We start from the raw sequence: 14,651 nt of genomic DNA, 5'->3' as shown, positions 1-14,651 counted from the left end.
GTATTTTAACGTCGCTTTGTTCTTTTGAGCTTTCTTCGTTTACATTTGACGTCTTACATTTGACATTACACGACTTTGCCGTGTTTTTGATGAATTTGGTCACTACAAAATGTTTATTTTGCTTTGTAATCATTTTCTGCAGTGAATTAACTTTTATTTTTCACTGACATATATATATTTTGCTGGGTAAGCAAAGAGGAGTTACTAATAAATGACAATAGCAATTGACAACTAACATTCGTAAATATTTAGAGGATTTGTCGTTTGTATGCTGGCGTTAATGCCGATGATAGCTCCGACTCATGCAGTGAAAGCGTAGACAATAGGCTATGGCGATTCAAACACCCGTTTGTATTATCCACTCAAATAGGTCTTCAATATGGGCTTCAGACCAGTCATCATTAAAAACGGAATCGCGTAAAAACTTACTCCATCTTTGAGAGTGGTCTCGTTAGTACAATTAGCTGCAAAAAAACTATAACCATCTTTTTCAACAAAACATTTCAAAATAAGTTGTATGCACATGTCAAATAAATTGTATTGTACAAATGCACGAGTTCTTTTTGTGATGTCACAAAAAAATCCAATTCCATTTCCCTACATGCCTTGGACGTAAGCCAGCTAAAATGGCAAAAATGAGGCAGCTTAATTTAGCAATTTTCAAACTGCAATAAAAATTGAAGTATTGCATAAAATTAAAAATTGTTTTCGCAAGTGCTTTAAAAATTGTGCAAATATTTGGTATTTCTAAAAAACAAATTTGTGTTAGAGGCACTTTAAAATTACAATAACCAATTTGGCAGAAATTATATATTTCAATAGGAATAACTTGTGGCGCTTAACAAGCAGTTGTGAATTTTACACTTAAAGTTTTGGCTCCCTTCAAAGCCTCCAAGTCATTTGACGCCTCACTAAATCAAGGTTAGCCGGGATCATGTAAACAGCTTCTAAGTTGATTCTTTATTGGAATCCGCAACACCAGCCGAACAAAGTGTTTTGTCAGGTGAATTAGCAGGTAATTGTGTAGTGATTGTATCGGCAGATATTCGCTATGACTAAAATGTTGTGAAAATTGAATGTGAAAAAAATAAGGCAAAAATATAATAAAACTGCCAACTTTTTCTTGTCGTAAAAAATGTAGATTAAGAAAAGAAAAAGGCAAATGCACAGTGACTTAAGTGTGTTGCAAACAAGGCCTACTCCTGTAATACAGAGTGCAGGAAATTGTCTCGTATTTATTCTCAAATTATTTGCAGAAACTATATTTGTTTCTGTACGAAATTTTATGAAAATATAAAATAGATTAAAAATACAAGTGCATCAAAATGTTATTCAAACTACATCATCATCTGCACTCTGTAAATTATACAATACCATTTAAGAGTCTATGGGCATCAGGTGTGCAAACAATTGTTATCAATAGCTATCGTCAAATAAAGAATTGTTCCAATTTAGATTGAAATTCTAATCATGTCTGTTTTCCTGAAAATTTAGTTTAAGGGAGGTGAAAAAGTTTGTTTACAGTAACTAGCGAAAACTGGGCGACTTGAAGAAGCATGACCCTTTCTCTTTCCCTTTTTAGATGGCTTGCTCCTTCAACATTCGCTTGTTGTTGCTTGCTCATGAATACATAGCCTTCTCTTATATATTGTTTTTAGCACAAATCCCAAGTGATGCCACTAGTGGATCTTGAATTCTAGACTCCGAATATCGTTTAAGCTAAGCTGATTTCCAGTGCTTTCTAACTGTTTCTGGAATGGCATATTCAAACGCGTAACCCCTACTAAAGTTCGTTATGTTCTAAAGTTCCTTATGTTATGTTCGTTATGGAATAAATTTTCTTGAAATGTGACTGAGAAATGAAACCTCTAATTTATTAAAGAGAGCTTTGTATTTTTTATGCTAACTGAGCGATAAGAGTGCATGAGCGTTAATCTCTTGACCAATGCTGAAAAAAAGGAAACGAATTTATTAACAGAAGCCTCTTTGCTGGAGTCTATTCTGAAGTTGTGTGTTTTCATATCATTTTTGAGCATCTCTATATTTTTGAATGCCGATATCAAAAAATGTAGTACTAAGATCAAGCAAATCTCGACTACAACTTCCAAAAAAACCGGAAGAATTACACGACTCCACGAAAGTCTAGATTTGATGGTATGCCACTTATCAGGCAAAAATTAGTGTAATATAACGTTTGCGAAAAAAACACTGATATATATTAATGTCATTATTTCTTAATGTCATTAAGAAAAGAACATCTAATCAATATAACACATATCTTATTAGAAGGGGAAACTACTTTAAAAGGCAAAAAATCTATATGCTCAATCCCGGTCTGAACAAGGCAATTGAATTCCAGACTGTATTGTTTCTTCAAGGACTTGAATATATAGAGTACTGAGCACAGCAAGGTCGGCTAAATCGTCAATACTTCAACAAGTACATGGCTTAAGTTTGGAGAACACCCGCTGGTCTCACGGTTTCTGAAGGGAGTATTTGAACTATGACCAGCATTACCTCGTTATCGAGAAATTTAGGACGTAAGAACCGTAATAAATAAATTATAAACATATCACGAAACTTCAGTAATTTAAAAGACCAAACACTTACATTAGTAGTGTTGCTTTGATTGTTATAAGCACAACGTTGAATTAATATAAATAATACATACCCATTAGCGAAAATTGTGCGTATTGACACATTTGAATAAATCTGCACACTCAACTATTAATAAGTTATGTAAAACCATTTAGATCTGGTTTCTCTAACGTAAACGGCAAAGCCGTCATCACGCCTAGACGAAAATTTGAGTTCTTATGATTTTCAATTTTTCGCAGCCAAAATAATTTGCTGGCCAATCAGACTTTATAGTGGTTTTTGATTTTTGCATGCACGTTTGTCTGCCGTACTCAGTTTTTAAAATGGTGGACGTTAAAACAGCCATTGTTTTGTTTGCTTTGTCGTTCTGGTCGTCTTTGCAGCAATGAGAATTATAATACGTTATTCGGAAGTTGTAATCTAGTTTCTGTTTGATTCAGCCATTTTGCATTGATTTTTTTGCATTTTGTGAGTTAATTTTTACACATAAAAACAAATATACCCAGTCGCACGAAATTTTTTAACTCGAAAATTATTGCTTTTCGTGCAAAAATTTGCAAGTGGAAAACCGGCTTAATTAGTACGAAAAAAGCGTATAAGTATAGAGCAAATGGTCTACAACTAAGGTTAGAGAACATTAACGGTTCCGTTTGTACAATTAGTTCTTTATTTGTTGCTGTCTTGCGTTATGTGAGCTGTATTGAAATTTTAATACACGACCTGTTCATTAAATAAACGAGTTAAACAACATTCCGTTCATTTTTCCTACCCTTCTGATATAATTAACATCATTGATGTGATTTAAGGCTGGTCTAAAATCTTACAGAAAAGCATTTATTGGATGAGCTTTATTATTTTGAGAGATGTTAATTGGAGCTAAGCTGAGCTAAACTGAAGTCAAATGCATAATATTAATTTACATGAAAGTACATCATATAGAGCTTTTGTGACGGATTCTTCTTCATTCATTTGTTTCAAATATAAAAAGAATCACATAGGATGTAAAAAGTAAGAGCAAAATGCTAAATCCTTTTCCTCCAGGAATAATATACATGAAAAAATTCTTAATTGTGATTGGTTAAGAGCATGGCAGTATTTAAAAAACTCACTTGCGCATTGTTATGCCTAATTACACTCCATGTTATTACATAAAAAATAACAAATTCTTTCATATTTAACCCAATGCTGTAGCCTGAGGCACAGTTACGTAGGATTGATTATTGTGCCAAAGCAGAGTCGTAGCTACCTTTGTAAAAGAATTTATTATTGTATAGCACACGTACATGAATATCCTTCTCCTCCTGTGCTCAGACTTTTAAAATAGAGGGAAAATTTTCAACAGTTTACTTGAATTTTGTACCGCTCCAAAAAGATGACTGTGCAAATCCTGTGAAAGAAAAAAAAGAAGAATTTGGAAAACATTTGGAAGAAATTAAAAACAATTTCAAAACTGATGAAGTATTTGAAATACATGACGACTTTGGCAATGAGATGAAAGAGTGGCGAAATCTTGATGATATTTACATCAACGTCTTAATGCAAGCTGACAAACAATTAAAGAATGCTTATCCAGAAAAGTTTGAAAGGCACGAAATCTTTCATTGCTATCTTACAATAAGAGAAGATACAAAAAAATTAACAAGAGCAACAGAAATTGTTAAACCAATCCAGGGAAGAAAGACCAATCGTACCCCCGTACAATTTCAGTTATTGGAAGGCCAGGAATTGGTAAAAGTATGTTAACAAATAAATTTTCCTTGAATGGATGAAAAATTCAGATGTTTTTTTTTTTGATAAACTAGTTCTTTTAATTCGATGTCCTGCTATTAACAATGGCAACATTAATCACAAAGATATGTTAAGTGATTGTGCTGGAGTTTAAATCTTAATTTTTCTAAAATTTATGACTTTATAATCAATAATCCTGAAAAAACTGTTCTTGTCTTTGATGGTCTTGATGAACTATCTTTTAATAAAGAATGCCAGAAAATTGATGGTTCAATCCTCCATGATGCGAAAATGCCAGCATTTACAATATTAAATTTGTTGGTTATACGTAAACTATTGCCTGGTGTCACTGTTGTTATAACATCACGACCCACAGCTGAACATGCATTTGATAAACTAAAATTTGACCGAACAGTGGAGATCTTAGATTTTTTTGAAGAGCAGATCAAATATTATCGAAAAGTTTTGTGGTAATGACAAGAATACCTATGAGCTGATTTTGAATCGCATTAATAATTCTAATGAACTTCGTAGCCTGTGCTATATCCCTGTCAACAATTACATTGTCTGCTTGACCCTAAAGGAAAGCTTTATAAATAATGCTGACGATATTCCAAAGACAATCACTGAATTGTATAACAGAGCAATTAAAATCTTACTGTGGAGACACCATCCTTCTCTCAAGAAAAAAGAAACGCTGAAAGATCATTTGACTATCCCTTTAACATCCTCACTTGATACGGATATAAAAAAATTAAAAAAAAAGCAAAGAGAGGACTTGAGGAAGGAATTTTGATTTTTGAAGAAGAGAATAATACAGAATTTCAAGATTTGGCAAATTGTGGTGTTTTTCATCAAATATCACATGAACGACGCTTTTTTATTGTTTTCTTCATTTAATTATTCAAGAATTTTTTGCTGCGTGGAGTATTGTTGACGATTGGCAAAACCTTGAAAAATTTTTGGATGATCACTTTGCAGATCCTAAATGGCATTTGGTGATTGAATTCATTGCTGGTTTAGTTGGAGACATGGAGAAAAGAGGAGAAGTAGAGGATATTAACGTTGTTGAAGAAAGGTTAAATATTTATACGTATTAATGGCAAATCTCTGCACGCTTTATGTGGTTACGTAAAATTTTTTATTAAATCAAAGAGAACTCATTTTAAAAAAAATATTATTTATTATTTTTTTACTGCAATTTTCATAATTTGGTGTTCCAAGCAACAATCAAAGATTCTTTGACACATGACATCTCATTAACCTATTTTATTCGAGCATTCAACCTTATATATAATGACATTGCATGCTGGACAGCTGATGTAAAAAAGTGGTGGAGAAATACTCCTCTTACTGTTTTATTAGTAAAATGTGTAACTTTCATTGTAACCTAAAGTATGTACCAACCTCAGTTGTCATTTAGAAAAGAGAAGAGCATCTTAAAAAAATAATTTAAAAACGTGAACATCAATGAAAATAAATTTTTATAATTTGATGAATTGCACTAAATCTAATCAAAAATCATATATAGCACTATATAGTACTTTATTTTACTCGATACTACATGAGCTAACACTACATATTAAGTATTTTGAGAGCAATGATTATGTGGTAGTCATAAATTCTTATAATGTCATGTAATGGTGTAAGAAACCCCATTTCCTTTTTACAAAACACCTTTTCGCTTTGAAAAGGGTATTCATGTTATGGGTTATCCATATCGGCATAGTGTATATTTTATTTTTAAATGGAAGTATTGGATATCAGGTTAGCTCTAGTGTTTATTGTTCCAGTATGTTTTTACATATATTCAGACAAGCCACTAAGGTCAGCAGGCCAGTGTAGACCTGCATAAATAATGTGCCTTATTTTATCAATTTAATATGATATGACGTCTGTTTTATGACGTCATATGTCTGACGTCATAAATATTGCCTACTGTATTTAAAATTCTAGATCTGCTCTATATAAAAAGTCTTAAGAAATCCAACTTTCGGAATATGCTAAAAATTAGGATTTTATGTGCTGATGTGAAAAAATAAAATACAAGCATGCTCAAAAAAATGGCAAAAAAGACTTACGACGTTTATTGAAACAAATCAAATTGAAAGAAACGATAATGTATGTTGGAAGTAGTTTGTTTGAATTTATGATATATGTGAAATATATAAATTAAGTTGTTTTTGAGGTTAAAATATTGGATAAGAAACGATGTGTTTTGTCACACAAGTGTCTCAGTTAATTCTGTTGCAAAATGCAATATGACGCACAAGACATCAAAATATTACATGTACAATACATCATTAAAAATATTCAAGCGCTTTCTTCATTCTACGTTTCTCCTGGTTTAACAAGATTTTTTGTTGAAACGTATAATTTCTGGAGTGCCTGTCAAATGTTGATTTTCCAGACATAAACATCGCTAGTTTCCGCTTTGTACATGAAACAAAATGTTTCAAATATTCAAATATTGGGCAACATACCATATGAAGAGACAACAGGTATAGATGCAAATTCAGTTTTGAATCAAGCAATTCTGGTTTGCGTGCAAAATTTTTTTGAAAAGGTTTCTTGGCTTCTTAGTAACAACGCAATGAGCATTAAAGTAAATTGATTAATGCAAGGTTTGATTCAGAAATTTCCTGCTCAGAGCATGAAAACCAATGTGAAACAGAAATTTTCGGCTGGTAATAAACATTAAAACTTAGATACCATGTTTTATCTTTATTAAATTATAATTTAAAAACTGACTGCAAAATTTTATCAGAAGCATATTCTCTTTTTGAGCTACCACTAGACAAAATTATTTCATGGAAAGAAGTGGAATCTAGTCAACTGTGGATAGACATTGCACAACACGTAATCAGAACTAAACTAATACACAAAGAGCACAGACGTACCTCAGCATAATAGCTACAATATATGGAAATGGTTAATATTCTTAGTGCTTTCATCACTGCAGAGTGATTAGGCAAGTGGCATTTGCAATTACACGTTATCAGGAAAATGCTACCCTTTCTTGCTGCAGCTTGGCACAATCTGTACATTAAATGTGCAAGTTTAGATCTTTAATCAATGAGTTAACTGGAGCAAGATAAACCAGAAGTGTACGGAAGTTTTAATTCAGGGCTTCATGTTGTCAGACGAAATAATAGATACTGCGCAGGTTTCCCGACATACCTTATCATCGAACAAGTGTTGATGCGTAACTTAAAGACCAGCAGTGTTTTAACAAGGGGGTGAGGTATGATCAAGCATTAACGGCTTACATGGCTTCTGGCGAGGCCTGCCAATACTGAAGTGAGTCGGTTAAGGCTAGAGTACACAGTTATAAACTATAGTTCTGGTGAACAGGATAAAGATGTTAGTCATGCAAGAAAAGAGAGAGAGAAAAAGAATACTCTGAAAGTCTTTGCTGCTTTTAAGGGCACAAACATTATCTTGAGACCCTCAATTATTAATTAAACATCATAATTGGAGTCAATGGACAATAGACTGTAAGAGAAAAGATTCTTTCTTAAATGAAGGATGGGTCGCTTTTCGAGTACCAGTTCTAAAGAAAATACATGCTGTAAATTTGGCAACAAAATCTGCTGTAAATATATGTGATACGCAGGTACAAGTTGATCTCCTATCACTCTTCCGCTACGAACTGTGTACGTATCCTACTTCCTTTTTTTTACTCTTCTTTGATGTTATTGCAATCTAACAAGCCTGTTTTGGCTGATGTCATTTGGTCTAGACTTTCTCATGAAACCCAAGTCGAAAGCCCAGCTGGTGAAAAGGACTGGCAATATGTTTTAGACAGGGGAGCACTTTTGCACAGAATACCTTGGCCATCTCCAAGGTCTATAACCTACAGAGAGTATGTCTTTCATGTTGTCATTACGTAGCAAAAACTATGGAAAAGCCTTTATTGTAATTGACGGGTATATCTACCAAGCAGATGACGCAGATGAGAAGGTCATTAGGAAAGACAGCTCCAATGGTATCTTTAACTAAAGAAATGAAGATTAGTCTCAAAATAGATCTCTTCCTATCAAACCAAAAGAACAAGCAGATATTTCTTGAAGTTTCTATCTAAGAGACTGAGAAGCGCAAAGTTTTGAACTTATTACGAAATGTTTGATTGTTTAGCAGAGTAAAGAGAGATAATAATACATTAAGAGTTGTTTATCCAGCACTATATATTCAGTGTCCTTCTTGTTGAAAGTAAAGCCAAAAAAATTACTCATTCTGTGCAGCTGCCCAAAATTGATTGTTGTCCAGGAGGACAAGATAGTCGATAGAATTCCTTCTGAAAATCTCTCAAAAGGTACCCGAAAATATGGCACATCAGCATGAATAATTTCAGGTGAACAGAATGAAGTCTGGTTTTCTTAGCGTTCTGGTATTCTGGTTTTCTAAGTTAAGGGAAATCATAAAATAAATATGGTTTCCAGCCTTATTGAAATGCGTTAGAGGGCTAATGATTCGGATGATAAGATTTAAAAGGTTTCACTTACTTTAACTAAATTGAGAAGAGTATTGTTAAATTACTAGGTTTCTACATTTTGCCAAGCTCATATGAGATTTTACCTATAGCCCATTCAGTTTCTTTTAAAGGCTTTCTAGACTGTTCATTGCCACTCCATTCTACTTTCCTGCTGTGTGTACTCTGGTTACCAACTTATCATGCTGTATACACCAAATTTAAATTGTACAAAATTTAGTGAATGGCTCACTTCAGTCATATTATCTCTCTCTCTCTCTCTCTCTCTCTCTCTCTCTCTCTCTCTCTCTCTCAAACGCACACACAATTGTTATACAAGTGTTTTAAACGCAAAAAAAGAGGTAAAAGAGGTTTGGCATTTCTAAATAATTGATATTGTGAGTAGATTCAACAACAGCCCAACACCCTCAGCCCCTAACTTTGATCCCTCAAGATCACAACAAAGTCTTTGAGTCCATGTATCTGTCGGTAAAATACTGTCTGATTTTGAGGGGGGATTGAGTTCAGTGGCGTAACACAACCATGGTGGTCCCTCTGTCAATTAGCCGTTAGTGGTGCCCTATGCTTTAGTAGAAAATAGGTTAAATAATTGTACATATTAGCTTAATAGTAAAATAGAGACTTTATCGGGGTGACCAATTTGAAAATCGTTTTAAAGAAAGCAAATACTATTGTGAATGGTAAAATTAATAAGTTAATATTTCTTAAAAGAACTGTTTTAAGTAAAGAGCACTAACCCAATATTTCAAAAAGAGATTTTATGAAACTATACGACACGATGCATTTCGGCAGACTACTCTTCAGGTGTCAACGTCTGCTAAATATTTTCCTCAATATTTGTAAAATGAATAATGAATATTAAATAAAATAAGATCATAACATATCGTTTGTATGCTGTTACGTGCGTGGTCCTGAAAGAATAATTATTAATTTTGGTTCTATTTCCACACACAACAAAGATAGTGTGAACCAGTTATATTCCTCAAATAATTTATTTATCAACGCGTAATTATTAAAGTAGATAAGTGTCTTAACAATAATATTGACAAGTTTGAGTAAAACTTATCTCCTCTGTCTGAGTACAACCGCTAGTCTTTATTGTTGATAGTAGTTGCTATCATGTAACATATGCTCTGTTGAAAAAGTAATTTGACTTTTACATCAAAAAGTAATTTGGAATTTATAAACGTTACCTTGAGAAATGAACATTTATCTTGAATATTCGGTGTTTTTTAATTTACTTAGCTTCTGTATGAAATCCTCCTATCATAATTACAAAAGGCATTATCAAAGCAATTTTTACAAAAAAACACTATGATATTTTTTCATACTACATTTTCATTGCTCGTAATCTTCATGCATTAATTTCTAAGTAGCAGAAATATTAAATGTTTAATAACATTTAATGAAAAAATTATTTTTTTAAAGCAAACACGTTTCGACAGTATGAAAATGTCATCGTTATTGCAGATTGGTTAGTATTAAGAATGGGATCTTTATTTAATTACATTTATTAAATTATTTACATTAAATATGATAGAAAGAGAGTGTTATAGCCAGTGAAAAATTTGAACATTTAGATCAGGATTAATACCATTGATGCAAAGAGCCTCTTTGAATTTAAGAAAAAAATTAAGTGACCATTGTCGATGATTTATATAGAAAACACTTTATTTTTAAAAAAAAAAGATGCAATGTAACACGCCATATGTTGAACAAAATTTGTTTTTTTAAAATTTTACTGGCTACTTCAATCCTTTACTTGTTTACTAAATGATTGCTTCAGATTTTTAGGCCCGTTAATTTCAAACAAAAGAAATTGATGGTTTTTTTCATCATTTCTATTTCGAATGCATTTAGCAGATGTAAATTGCGATGTTTAAAACGGACCTTGAATTGTTGCATTAGAAAATCGAATTCATGTCATGCAACAGTAGCTACATAGCCTACGACATTTGGTTAAACAAAAAACCGGCTTGAAAATAATATTTGTGTTATAAATTTGTAGATTTAAAAATTTGATTTCAAACATATTTTCCCTTACTGGAGATAAAGTCCTTGGTTTTCTTGGAGTAAAGTGCCTATACGAGTTGCAGCTCAAAGATGTCATGAGGTCAGCTTGTACGGAGTTAGAGAATTTTTCTCAAGAAACGCAGATTGATGGAGTTTCTTTTACGCCTGCTGATTCAAACGCATTGTTTGAATTTCTTTCTGAATGTGAGCACATAAAAGGGCTTTATTTTAACGATTGCAAGTTTCTTGATAATTATAGCTGTCTACCAATAAAAAACTATTTGTTAAATAAGAAAGCGAAAAATTTGATTAGTTTAACCTTTTTTATAAGTGCTTTAGGCAATTATTTTTGGAAGCATCTAAGTGAAGCTTTGAAAAGTAAAAATTGTTAACTTACTAAGTTGGTAACGAGGAGCAGCAGTATAGGTGATGAAGGTGCTAAATATCTTAGTGAAGCATTGAAAAGTGAGAATTGTAAACTTACTGAATTGCTTATAACGGGTAACAAACTAGGTGATGAAGGTGCTAAATATCTTAGTGAAGCATTGAAAAGTGAGAATTGTAAACTTACTGAATTGAATCTTGATTATAACAAAATAGGTAATAAATGTGCTAAATATCTTAGTGAAGCATTGAAAAGTGAGAATTGTAAACTTACTGAATTGTATCTTTATGATAACAGTATAGGTGATGAAGGTGCTAAATGTCTTAGTGAAGCATTAAAAAGTGAGAATTCTGTACTTACTACGTTGAAAATGGGATTCAGTAAAATTGGTGATGAAGGTGCCAATCATCTTAGTGAAGCTTTGAAAAGTAAGAATTGTATACTTACTAGGTTGGAAATAGGAGGCAGTAATATAGGTTATGAAGGGGCCAATTATCTTAGTGAAGCTTTGAAAAGTAAGAATTGTATACTTACTAGGTCGGAAATGGGAGGCAGTAATATAGGTGATGAAGGTGCCAATTATCTTAATGAAGCATTAAAAAGTGAGAATTGTAAGTTTACTGAACTGCTTATAACGGGTAACAAACTACGTGATGAAGGTGCTAAATATCTTTGTGAAGCATTGAAAAGTGAGAGTTGTAAACTGACTAAATTGTATCTTAATGGTGAAAATATAGGTGATAAAGGTGCTAAATATCTTAGTGAAGCTTAAAAAGAATTGTAAACTAACTGAATTGCAAATAATTAGTAACAAACTAAGTGAAAAAGGTGCCAATTATCTTAGTGAAGCATTGGAAAGTGAGAATTGTAAACTTACTGAATTGTATCTTAATGGTAAAAATATAGGTGATGAAGGTGCTAATTATCTTAGTGAAGCTTTGAAAAGTGAGAATTGTTAACTTACTGAATTGTATATAAAAAGTAACAAACTAGGTGAGAAAGGTGCCAATTATCTTAGTGAAGCATTGCAAAGTGAGAATTGTAAACTTACAGAATTGTTTATTACGGGTGACAATATAAGTGATAAAGTTGCTAAATATCTATGTGAAGCATTGAAAAGTGAGAGTTGTAAACTGACTAAATTGTATATAACGGGGAAAAATATAAGTGATGAAAGTGCTAATTATCTTAGTGAAGCATTGAAAAGTGAGAATTGTAAACTTACTGAATTGTATCTTTGTGATAACAGTATAGGTGATGAAGGTGCTAAATGTCTTAGTGAAGCATTGAAAAGTGAGAGTTGTAAACTTACTAAATTGTATATGACGGGTAATATTATAGGTTATGAAGGTGCTAAATATCTTAGTGAAGCATTGAAAAGTGAAAATAATAAACTTACTGAATTGTATCTTAATTAATGAATTGTATATTACTGAGCAGTACTTTGACTCGGATTCGAGCTCTGACTCTTAATGCATATCTATAAGCATTCCACTTCCTGATTTAAAGTTTATTATTTAAACTTTCATGAGTTTTATGAAAAAATTAAGTGAAAAATTTATACATCATGGGACTTTCCTTTCATGTAAACGTTCCTTAATATAAAAACAATTTTGAAGTATGTCTACTTAGCTTTATATTAATTAATTGTTTAGAGTAAAAGTATAGTTAGATTTGTAAACATATATTGTTAATTTATTTGGTTTTTTTTAATATTGTTCAATTGTTTAATTCTTTTGTTAACCTTACAACATTTACTGTAAACAGTAAAAACTGTAACAAACAATGATAAACTTCAATGATTTTCTCACTATTTGATTGTCTCATGAAATCTAAATAATAATTATGAACAAACGAGTTTATTCAGTAAGAAATCCTTTCGAATCAAAATTTTTATAAACGAATTCCCACTATTAATGATACAAACGCAAATTTGTGATATAAAAAGTATTCAGAGAGTAGAAAGTTTAAGGCAAAAACCTCTTTGAAGGTCATCATTGTACTAAAATGTAGTTTTTATACATTTCTATTTAAGTGTGGCTGACAACAAAGTTATTCTTCTACAAAAGTATTCATCTTTAATAAATGTATATTATATGTATAGTTGTATTTCCAATGAATAAAATACATAAAACTAAGATTTTCAAGTCATATTTCTAACCATTTTTTAAGTCAAGTATATCAAAAGGAAATCTTTTAGAAGACAATCATCCAAGTAATGATAAAGAAAGATTTTGCTCGGTACCTCTTGTTCTTCTTATTTCACTTTGTAGTTGTCCACTTGCATTTGCAAGTGATCTATTTCTTTTTTTTAAGTTATATTTTTTGTGGTCCCTTAAACAACCAAATAAATTAGGAAAGGAAAAAAATTCTTTGTAAACCGAAACAGAATCAACAAATGCAGCTTCTTAAAGATATTCAATAAGCATACTGACCGTTTATAATCCTAACTATTCTCCAAAGCTGTAAAAGGATGAAAATACCAACAGCATCCTATACATCAGTATTGCCGCTGAAAAGAAAAGAGTTTATTAAGCAGGTACATATTGGAAGCAGGTTCACGTCATAGCTCACTACTAGCTGGAAGTGTTAGGGAAGCTGCAGAAACATCTGGGGGCCTTGTACTACTTTACAGTTAATAATAAAATGGGTGCATACTACTTGCTAGAGGAGTTAAAACATATTCTATGGCCTATCAATATCGGGGCTCTTTTAAGTGTTAACTAATCAGAAGTGAAAGATGATGTAAGCTGGAAAGTCTATAACTATGTTTATATTTTTTTGGTTGAGCTGTAAATAATGTAGTTGTTCATGAAAGCAAAGCTCTCTCAATAGCATCGAATTAGCATAGTTTATAAGGGAGTGATCTGTGTGATAATGAGGTATCTCAAATGGTTTCCATACCTGTATTCCACATCAAATGCAAATGAAACACAGACAACAATAGCATTACAGTCCTATGTATAAAAAAAAAACAAAAATTATCAACCGCATTGAAGTACTGAAATGCAGCTGTCTCTGAACATAATAGACTAGGTTAAGTAGATTTTTTGCAGCAACTCGAGTTTGAGATAAAAAAAATTGCCCCGTCATAAGCGTAGAGCTTCTTGTTGAGGTTGGTGAGTTAAGATATTCGAAGACTTCAATGATTGCAAATATTCCTAATCAAAGCTAACCTCAATAAAGAAAAATCCCAAACGGTCAATACTTGCATAATGGAGAATTTCAATAGACACGTGATGATAGTAAACTGCAAAAAAAAGATCAAAGATGTCTTGCTTTGTTTACGTTTAGCTGTCAGACACATTTCTCCCAATGGAGGTAAAGCATTGTTATTAGTGTTGCCTAAAAACACTTGACCAAATCTGCCTGCCAGCAAAACGTGAAAACAGCTAGTCATGTATACAATAAATGAATACCAAACAAAATAAAGTT

The sequence above is a fragment of the Xenia sp. Carnegie-2017 genome, unplaced genomic scaffold, assembly GCF_021976095.1.
Source record: "Xenia sp. Carnegie-2017 unplaced genomic scaffold, XeniaSp_v1 HiC_scaffold_16, whole genome shotgun sequence".
NCBI lineage: Eukaryota > Metazoa > Cnidaria > Anthozoa > Malacalcyonacea > Xeniidae > Xenia > Xenia sp. Carnegie-2017.
Note: the sequence above shows the minus strand (reverse complement) of the source record.